The following is a 9,152-nucleotide window of genomic DNA, read 5'->3' as shown; positions in this document are numbered from 1 at the left end:
TTCGAAATTTCACCGGTTCCATGTTATTCGGAATGAGTTCGTTAACAAGAATTGATCAACCTTGTTAGTGGATTCCTTTTGATGACCATGAGATGGATGAAACTAGAAGGCACAACCTTCTGTACCCCACTTTTACTTTCTGTTATTTATATTAAATGAAATAAAAATAAATATTTTTCTGTCTGTTATCTGATTATCCGTGCAATATAAAAATACCTCAAAAATAAAAGTTCTCCAAATGCCCTGAAATTTAAATATGATTTTTTTCTAGAATATTTGAGAATATTTGGCAGTGAGAACACAACAGGGGGTCAACCACCTGCCCACGAGGGTCAGGGGTGCGCCCTACCCCCTGGGCGCGCCCCCTATCTCGTGGGCCCACGGTGGCCCTCCTCCACTTATCCTTTCACCAATACACTTCTTCTTCCTCCCACAAACACGAATAACCAGCTCAAACCCGAGTCCAAGCTCATTTTGCTGCCATTTTCGATCTCCTTGCTCAAAGCACCTCTCACAAAACTGCTTGGGGAGATTGTTCCTTGGTATGTGGCTCCTCCATTGGTCCAATTAGTTTTTGTTCTAGTGCTTTATTCATTGCAAATTTTTGCTTCTTAGGTGACCCTTTTCTTGAGCTTGCATGTCAAATTTATATGGTTCCAAGTAGTTTTGATGCACGATATAGACTCTAGGCACTTGTAGGAGTAGTTGCTATCAATATTATTGAGTTTGGTTTACTTTTATTTCGAAGTTACTAAAAATTTCAGATTTTTTGAGAAAATGATGAGGATACTTTTGAGGGGCCCATCGAGCCAAAGCTCGAAGGAAAAGGCACCGAAGCCTAAGTATAATCTGCCGCGCACCGCGGAGGTTAGGGCGTGTGAATGGCCTTCCGAGGATTTCTTGAGAGCAGCCGGGATTTATGAAGACTTTTATGAATTGGCTAAGAATGCAGGCCTCACCGCTTTCCTCCATGACCAATGCGATCAGTATCTCTTACTCACAAATATCTTTGTGCAAAACTTTCATTTCCATTCTAGGAGCTCACCACCTACGGTGGAGTTTTATTTATATGATGAGCATAAGGAGATGTCAATTTATGATTTTTGTTGGGTTTGTTTAGTCCCTTTTGAGGGCAAGATAGAAGAACCACATCGCAATGATGTGGAGGGGTTTATTGATACTATCACTGTAGGGGAAACAAGGAAGGTTTCCGATGCACAAATCACTAGCATACATTTTCCATTTTACGTTATTTTTGCATTATTTGCTAGTCGTTGCTTAATTGGTCGCGGAAACTGTGGAAACCTTAGTATCCCTGATATTATTATTTTGCTCCATGGTTTATATGGTGACAACTCTGTTAGTATGGGCGGCATTATTGCCAAACGGTTAAGTCTGAACCGTACAAAGGGCCCCATCTTTGGAGGCATCTATGCTTCATGCCTAGCTGCACATTTTAACATACCTATTAGGCATTATGAGAAGGAAGAAAAAGTGCTGCCTCGTGTTTATCTAGATTATAAAAGTATGGTGGCACATGATTTTATTGTTAAGAATAGGGAAGGAGAGCTTAAATATCAATTGTTCTTTAATAAACATCATCCTGAGACTATCACCCTGCCTGCTCCTTCTTTGTTTGATTTATCTGTAGGCCAGTACCTTGTTCCGTTGAAGGCTATTCATGCCTACCGGAACCCTGCACCAGCCATGGAGCCAGAGCCGGAACCACAGGTTGATCCTTCACGACAGTCTAATTACCAGTGGGATCCGGAAATGATTGTCAGCCAGTGGCAATTGGAGTCTTCCTCTTCTTCTTCTCAATATGACCCCAGCTACTATTATGGATATCCGCCAGGCCAGCCGTGGCCATAGACCAACTTAGGCCAAAAGCCTAAGCTTGGGGGAGTACGTATTTCCCACCGACATTACATTTATGTTCACACACTCATTGCTAGATGTCGGTGCTCATACTTTTTCATTGTATCATCCATGGTAGGTTATTTTCCTTTTTATGATTTCTTCTTGTGTGTTTAATAAACCTTAAGAAAAAACCAAAAAAAAATAGTTGTAGCTTTTAATTAGTTTACTTTCTAATGCTTGTAGTAATAATTAAAAAGAAAACCCAAAAATATTTCCTGTTCTTCTTTTGCTTGTTGGGAGATTTCCCGTGTAAATAGTTTTATTTCTTTTCTTTTCTTTGGGGGTTGATAGGAGAAGACCATAATTAAATTGTTGAAGTGGCTCTTATATACATTATTGTTTATATGACAAAAGAGCCCATATTGCCTTGTCTTCTCCTGTTTATTGAATGCCTGCAGATTCCAGCTTAGTCCAATACACGTGCACTATTATTATTATTCACATCATTCGATCGTGCAAGCGAAAGGCAATTATGATGTTATATGATGGACTGGCTGAGATGAGAAAAGCTGGTATGAACTCGGCCTCTTTTGTTTTTGTAAATATATGATTAGTTCATCGTTCCTGATTCAGCCTTTTATGAATAAACATGTTTGCAATGACAACTGGAGATCATAGTTTCTTGTGCCATGCTTGATTAGCTATGAGTTATAATGGTTTACCTTGCGTGCCAACATGCTATTGAGATGGTTATGATGTGGTATGATAGGGTGGTATCCTCCTCTGAATGATTTAAGTGACTTGACTTGGCGCATGTTCACGCATGTAGTTGAAACAAAATCAACATAGCCTTCACGATATTTATGTTCATGGTGGATTATATCCTACTCATGCTTGCATTCGGTGTTGATTAATTTTAATGCATGTTCATGACTGTTGTCGCTCTCTAGCTGGTCGCTTCCCAGTCTTTTGCTAGCCTTCACCTGTACTAAGCGGGAATATTACTTGTGCATCCAATCCCTTAAACCCCAAAGTTATTCCGTATGAGTCCACCATACCTACCTATATACGGTATCTACCTGCCATTCCAAGTAAATTTGTATGTGCCAAACTCTAAACCTTCAAATAAATATCCTGTTTTGTATGCTCTAATAGCTCATATATCAACTAGGGCCGTTTGTATCTTCCATGTTAGGCGGGTTATTCTCAAGAGGAGTGAACTCCGCTCCTCACTCACAAGATAAATGGCTGGTCACCGGGATGCCCAGTCCCATGCTTTATGCATACTAAATCAAAATAATTGCAAATAAAACTCCCCTGGGACTCTTGTTAGTTGGAGGCACTCGTTGTTTCGAGCAAGCCATGGATTGATGCTTGGGTGGAAGGGGGAGTATAAACTTTACCATTCTATTTGGGAACCGCCTATAATGTGTGTAGCATGGAAGATATCGCCATCTCTTGGTTGTTATGTTGACAATGAAAGTATACTGCTCAAAATATTATTCACCTCTGTTTCAAAACCGAGCTCTGGCACGTCTACCAATCCCTGCTTCCCTCTGCGAAGGGCCTATCTATTTACTTTTATGCTGAGTCATCATCCTCTTATTAAAAAGTACCAGTTGGAGAGCACCGCTGTCATTTGCATTCATTATTGTTAATTTACATTGAGTATGACTTGACTGGATCTCTTTTACCATGAATTACAATGTCTAGTTAGTCCTTGATCTTTAAAGGTGCTCTGCATTTATGTTTTGCGGTCCCAGAAAGGGCTAGCGAGATACCATCTTGTTATATCATATTATGATTGTTTTGAGAAAGTGTTGTCATCCGAGATTTGTTATTATGGCTCGCTAGTTGATTATGCTATTGATATGAGTAAACTTGAGACCTATGCGTTATTGCGAATGTGGTTAGTTATAATCTTTGCTGAAAACTTGAATGTTGGCTTTACATATTTACATCAACAAGAGCAAACAGAGTTTGTAAAAGTTTTTCTTTATCACTTTCAGTTTATCAACTGAATTGCTTGAGGACAAGCAAAGGTTTAAGCTTGGGGGAGTTGATACGTCTCTGTCGTATCTACTTTTCCAAACACTTTTGCCCTTGTTTTGGACTCTAACTTGCATGATTTGAATGGAACTAACCCGGACTGACGCAGTTTTCAGCAGAATTAACATGGTGTTATTTATGTGCAGAAACAAACGTTCTCAGAATGACCTGAAACTTCATGGAGCAACTTTTCAGAAAATATGAAAAATACATGCAAAAGATGAAGGCCAGGGGGCCCACCACCTGTCCACGAGGGCGGGGGCAGGCCGGCCCCCCTAGGGTGCGCCCCTACCTCATGGGCCCCTGTTGCCTCTTCGACTCGAACTCCAACTCCATATATTGTGTTTCGGGGAGAAAAAAATCAGAGAGAAGAAATCATCGCGTTTTACGATACGGAGCCGCCGCCAAGCCCTAAAACCTCTCAGGAGGGATGATCTGGAGGCTGTTCGGGGCTCCGGAGAGGGGAATCCGTCGCCATCGTCATCATCAACCATCCTCCATCACCAATTTCATGATGCTCACCACCGTGCATGAGTAATTCCATCGTAGGCTTGCTGGACGGTGATGGGTTGGATGGGATCTATCATGTAATCGAGTTAGTTTTGTTAGGGTTTGATCCCTGGTATCCACTATGTTCTGAGATTGATGTTGCTATGACTTTGCTATGCTTAATGCTTGTCACTAGGGCTCGAGTGCCATGATTTCAGATCCGAACCTATTATGTTTTCATCAATATATGAGTGTTCTTGATCCTATCTTGCAAGTCTATAGTCACCTATTATGTGTTATGATCCGTTAACCCCGAAGTGACAATAATCGGGATACTTACAGGTGATGACCGTAGTTTGAGGAGTTCATGTATTCCCTATGTGTTAATGCTTTGTTCCGGTACTCTATTAAAAGGAGGCCTTAATATCCCTTGGTTTCCGTAAGGACCCCGCTACCATGGGAGGGTAGGACAAAAGATGTTATGCAAGTTCTTTTCCATAAGCACGTATGCCTATATTCGGCATACATGCCTACATTACATTGACGAACTGGAGCTAGTTCTATGTCACCCTAGGTTATGAATGTTACATGATGAACCGCATCCGGCATAATTCTCCATCACCGATCCATTGCCTACGAGCTTTCCATATATTGTTCTTCGCTTATTTACTTTCTCGTTGCTATTGCTATCATCACTACAAAATACCAAAAACATTGCTTTTACTACCTTTACCTTTTTTTACCGTTACCACTACTATCATATTATTTTGCTACTAAATACTTTGCTGCAGATACTAAGTTTCCAGGTGTGGTTGAATTAACAACTCAGCTGCTAATACTTGAGAGTATTCTTTGGCTCCCCTTGTGTCGAATCAATAAATTTGGGTTGAATACTTTACCCTCGAAAACTGTTGCGATCCCCTATACTTGTGGGTTATCAAGTGCCTTTGGTAGGTGGAATTTGATAAGGAAAAATTTATATAGTGTGCTGAAATTTACTGTCAGTTGTTACTATGGAAAGTAATCCTCTGAGGGGCTTGTTCGGGGTATCTTCACCCCGACTAGTAGAGCAAAGAGTTGCTCCTCAACCTACTCAACCTACTGAAAATGAAAATGAAAATGCTTGCGTTGAAATTCCTTCGGGTATGATAGAAAAACTGCTAGCTAATCCTTTTTTAGGAGATGGAACAAAACATCCTGATGAGCATCTAATATATGTGGATGAAGTTTGCGGTTTATTTGAGCCTGCAGGTGTACCCGGAGATGTTGTTAAGAAGAAGGTTTTTCCCTTTATCTTTGAAGGGATATGGATCGACATGGTATAGGCTATGTGATGATATGGGGTCTTGGAATTACAAATGATTGAAATTGGAATTTCATCAGAAGTTTTATCCTCTGCATCTTGTTCATCGTGATCGCAATTACATATATAATTTTTGGCCTCGCGAAGGAGAAAGCATCGCTCAAGCTTGGGGGAGGCTTAAGTCAATGTTATATTCAGGCCCCAATCATGAGCTCTCAAGAGAAATGATTATTCAAAATTTTTATGCTCGGCTTTCTGGTAACAATCGCACCATGCTTGATACTTCTTGTGCTGGCTCTTTTATGATGAACTATTGAATTCAAATGGGATTTATTGGAAAGAATTAAACACAACTCTGAAGATTGGGACCTCGACAATGGTAAGGAGTCAGGTATGACACCTAGTTTTGACTGTGTTAAATCTTTTATGGATACCGATGTTTTCCGTAAATTTAGCACTAAATATGGACTTGACTCTGAGATAGTAGCTTCTTTCTGTGAATCTTTTGCTACTTATGTTGATCTCCCCAAGGAGAAGTGGTTTAAATATCATCCTCCCATAGAAGTAAAAGTAGCTGCACCTATTAAAGTTGAAGAAAAGATTGTCACTTATAATGATCCTATTGTTCCTACTTCTTATGTTGAGAAACCACCTTTTCCTGTTAGGATAAAGGATCATGCTAAAGCTTCAATTGTGGTTCATAAAAGCAATATTAAAACATATACACCTCCTGAGCAAATTAAAGTTGAACCTAATATTGCTATTGTTAAAGATCTCTTGTCTGATAATATTGATGGGCATGTTATTTATTTCTATGATGAAACTGCTAGAATTGCTAAACCCTGTGCTGAAGATAAACCTAGACCTGTGGTAGGCATGCCTGTTATTTTGGTTAAAATAGGAGATCATTGTTATCATGGCTTATGTCATATGGGTGCTAGTGCTAGTGCAATACCTATTAGCCTTTATAGAGAAATCATGCATGATATTGCACCTGTTGAGTTAGAAGATATTGATGTCACAATTAAACTTGCCAATAGAGATACTATTTCACCAATGGGAATTGTTAGAGATGTTGAAGTCTTGTGTGGGAAAACTAAATATCCTGCTGATTTTCTTGTTCTTGGTTCCCCACAAGATAGCTTTTGTCCCATTATTTTTGGTAGACCCTTCTTAAATACTGTTAATGCTACCATAGATTGCAAAAGGGATGTTGTTACTATCGGTTTAGATGATATGACTCATGAATTTAATTTCTCTAAATTTACTAGACAACACCGTGAAGAAGAATTACCTAGTAAGGATGAAATTATTGGTCTTGCTTCTATTGCCGTACCTCCTAGTGATCCTTTAGAACAATACTTGATAGACCATGAAAATGACATGTTTATGAATGAAAGAAGGGAATTAGATGAAGTATTCTTTAAACAGGAACCTATTCTGAAAAACAATTTACTTGTTGAAATCCTAGGGGATCCTCCTCCACCCAAGGGTGATCCCGTGTTTGAGCTTAAACCATTACCTGATACTCTTAAATATGCTTATCTTGATGAGAAAAAGATATATCCTATTATTATTAGTGCTAACCTTTCAGAGCATGAGGAAGAGAGATTATTGAAAACTCTAAAGAAGATGTCGGATTTTGGGTTCCAGCAGACCCTTGAGGTTCGAACACTGGGGTGCGCGCGCAGATTTCGCCTCGTACCTACCTGCACCCCTCCGCCTCGCTAAGATCTAAGCTATGGAAAGAACAACACGAGAGACACAGGGTTTATACTAGTTCCGGCCACCGTTGTGGTGTAATACCCTACTCTAGTGTGTGGCGTGGTGGATTGCCTCTTGGGCTGATGATGATGAACAATACAAGGAAGAACAGCCTCACGAGGGTCTGCTCTTGGCTGGGGTGATGAACTGCTGGGAGGAGTTCAGTCACCCTTCTCTCTCTCTCCCTGATTCTCGATTTGATTCTTGATGCCCTAATTTTTCATCTCCCTCTCCTCTGGGGGTGGCTAGTCCTATTTATAGAGGCCCTGGTCCTCTTCCCAAATATCGAGCGAGAAGGGAGCCAACAATGGCGGGCTAATTTGAAGGGGGACAGATAGTACTAGCTATCCTGACAAAAGTAGTCTTCGCCTGCACAAAGCTCTGGTGGTGACGCCGTCTTGGGCTCCATGATGACCTCCGTCTTGCAGTCCTCCTGGTCTTGGTCTTGTTGCACCGAAATGGCAACCTTTGCCTGATGCCTCGGTACTCCGCGGCTATGCTTGCCCCCTTTGCACCAAAGAGGAAAGGAGGACACGCGCGGGCTGGCACCCGCCTGGCGCCTTTGGTCGTCATGGCTTGCATCATGGGCACCTCGTGAGGTACCCCGCCTTGATCTCTCCGCCTCCTCGCGAGCCAGCCTGGTGAGGCCGTGCCTGAGGAAGCTCCGTGTCGTCCGCCCCGCGAGGCTTGGCCCCTCGCGAGGGTCTTGGGTCTGTGTTGATGAAGATGGGCCGTGCAGGGCCCCCCTTTGAGCCACGCCGCAGGCCGCAGGCAGGCAAGTCTGGGGATCCCCGTTCCCAGAATGCCGACAGTAGCCCCTGGGGCCAAGGCGCGCCCGGACTTGGCCGTGCAGGGAGGCGGAAGGGCAAGGGCGAAGCGCCGCGGGCCCTAACAGCCTGTGGCCTTGGGCGCCATGTGGCGGTTGATTGGACGTGGGCGTCTCCACTTCCCCATGGCGCCTCGGCAACTGCACTGATTGGAAAAGTCCCTGCACGCAAAGCGGGTCATGATTACCTGCGATCGTGGAGGTTGGCGGTTGGCCTTCGCCGGCTATAAGTACGGAGCGGTGCGCGCCCTTACAGTCCATCCCTTCTTGCTTCTCCTTCTCCCCGATCCTTGCTCCGTCTTGCTGCGATGGCCCTGATCCGCCGGTTCTCGACGGTAGAGAAGGAAAAGGCTCCCCGAGAGGAACCAGTCCCGCTCCCGCCGAAGAAACGGCTCGTCCTCCATGGCCCGGACAAGGGGGCTCATCAGGTGGTGTCGAGGCCCTGGTGCGAGCGGGCACCGCCGGGGTTCCCGCTTCCCTTGTACGCCCACAACGAGGGCCCTGAAGGAGCTGATGCTGATCGCCACGGGCGGCACCGCCGTCGGTGCCGACGGGTCACGAAGGTGTGGGTGGTCCCCCTGGGGTCCACACCGAGGGCTCCTCCCGAGAGTTCGTGTTCCACGCTGCCATGCCTCCTTAGTCTTGGATTCGCCTTCCTTCCTTCTTCGCCTCCATCATCCTACAGGGAGAGCCCCTGGAGCTTTGGCTGCAGCACGCCGGCAGCAGCACCCTCGCGACCGAGGCACAGGTCGCGGTCGTTGCCCCGGGCGAGGTCTTCATGACTCGAGGCTAGAGCGAAATCGCTCGGGTTTGCAGGACAAGAGGCGCCTTCGCGATCCACTTGGAGTACGACGGTGCTTC

Source organism: Triticum urartu, chromosome 3A, assembly GCF_056163025.1.
Source record: "Triticum urartu cultivar PI428250 chromosome 3A, HENAU_Tu73, whole genome shotgun sequence".
NCBI lineage: Eukaryota > Viridiplantae > Streptophyta > Magnoliopsida > Poales > Poaceae > Triticum > Triticum urartu.
The sequence above is the reverse complement of the archived record's forward strand: the minus strand, read 5'-3'. Positions refer to the sequence as shown.